The sequence below is a fragment of the Sorex fumeus genome, unplaced genomic scaffold (genome assembly GCF_029834395.1).
Source record: "Sorex fumeus unplaced genomic scaffold, SorFum_2.1 ptg000030l, whole genome shotgun sequence".
Lineage (NCBI taxonomy): Eukaryota > Metazoa > Chordata > Mammalia > Eulipotyphla > Soricidae > Sorex > Sorex fumeus.
This window is the reverse complement of record NW_026606087.1, coordinates 17,006,553-17,008,422: the sequence shown is the minus strand read 5'-3', so window position 1 is coordinate 17,008,422 and position 1,870 is coordinate 17,006,553.

The following is a 1,870-nucleotide window of genomic DNA, read 5'->3' as shown; positions in this document are numbered from 1 at the left end:
GAGCTTAAGCTCTGGGGCAGAATTTTATGATGGACAATTGTTAACTCCCTGCTTATCAGAAAGGGCCCAGGAATTGGCAGCAAGTCAAAAATATAGGATGAGGCCAACAAAAATGGGACTACCCTCAGCAGCTGATAAGGGTAAATTGAGGCTTCCTCTTTCAAAGAGAGAACATCCGGTCCTCCACCCACATCTTCCACCATGTCCATGTACCAATGCCCCTCCCCTCCAAATCTCCCAGGAGTTGCATGCAAGCAGCTAACGTCTATGGAACTGCTGCTTGTGCAGCTGGAATCCCCGGAGCGCCCAGGGGAGGTAGTCAAGCTGAACACCCACCAAACCAAGACTCAGGCTGCACCAAGATTCAGGCTGCAACCCCTGCCCCATTGCTACAACTACGCCAAGGGCTCAAGTCCACTGCCTTACAAATATTCTCTGCAGAGACATCCTGAATAATTGCAGGTACTGGTGATCTCTGGGTTTTTTCTTTTTTTTTTTTCTTCAGAGTCGGGGGTGGGTAGACTCTCCCCCAGCCCCCAACCAGTACCCATGTCTCTCACCTTGTCCACTCTGGCCCAGACCATGTTCTGGAAGTGCATTCGGGCATGGCACACCCTGAAGCAACAGAAAGCTTAATAAACTCTTAGACAAGGACTTACCAACCCTGCGGTCAGATATAACAATGTTCACATACATTTATTTTCTAGATCTATTGATTTTAGTATTTCAGCTCTGTTATCTAATCAATTTTAATCACAGAATTTTATCAACGGTTGCCGCTTTTGATGTTGTTGCGGCTAAGCAGAGGATCTATGTGATGTAGGCAGGGGGGGCAGGTAGGGAAGGTCCCTTCCCAAAGCAATGGCAATAAATTTCCAGGGAAGTAATAGCCCTGAAGTTGCAAAAACCAACCTTGCAGAAAACAGGAACTAAGGCCTGATAAGACCCTCACCTGGCGCCATTCAGTAACAGACCCAGAGAAGGTGGGACCCCTCTTTATCAGAGGCTCCAACAGAAACAAAAGGCCAGGAAAGAAATTTCAAAAAAGATAATCACCACTCCCAACCCCCTTGATAACCTCCTTAGCAAGAGACTTTGACCTAGGTAGAAGCATCACTTGGGGCAGGTTGGAGAAACACTATAAAAGCCAACTTGAACAAAGAAAGGGTGCATATATGCTGCCCGAGCCCATGTGGCTGAGCATAAGGGTCACCCACATCTCCCCTCTTGAGATGTGTACTTTCATGCTTTCATGTCTAACGCTGGGATGTGTGTAGGGGCTCTCTCTGCCCTTGGAGAAGTCCAGGTTCTCTTTGAGCATGTTACTTTCCACTCTCTCCCACTTTCTCTCCCTCCTTCCCTTCAAAAATCTCTAAATAAAAACTGTGTAACTTCACTACTTGTCTACTCCTGAAATTCTTTTCTGCAAAGCAAGACAAGAACCCAGTAATCCTGGGTCCCGGGTGGCAGAGGCAGATGGGGAGAAAGTGACCGTCTTTCTCCTCCCTGCTTCACATAAGCCCCCTGTGGCGCCCACTGACATCATCTGTGTTGGTTCGCAATTCCCAGGTTCTTCAATATTTTCAAGAATAAAAATATTGAACAATTAGCGTGCTCAATCTCAGAGTTGGAAAGTGGGAAAGTCGATTGGAAAGTAGAAGAGAAAAGAAAAGGAGCTCCCCGAGTGGGAAGGAACTTAGTATAGGACTAAGTTAACTATGCCTCTTTTTGAGAGATTTTTATAGAAAAACCACGTCTTTGTGTTACAGAGAATTCGGGGAATCTACAGGAGGGTTGGGCTAGATTGAGTCTTTCTGGACATCTGCCTCAGGCATGTCCATTGTCTTTGTCTCCCTGTGAGCCTAAGCCC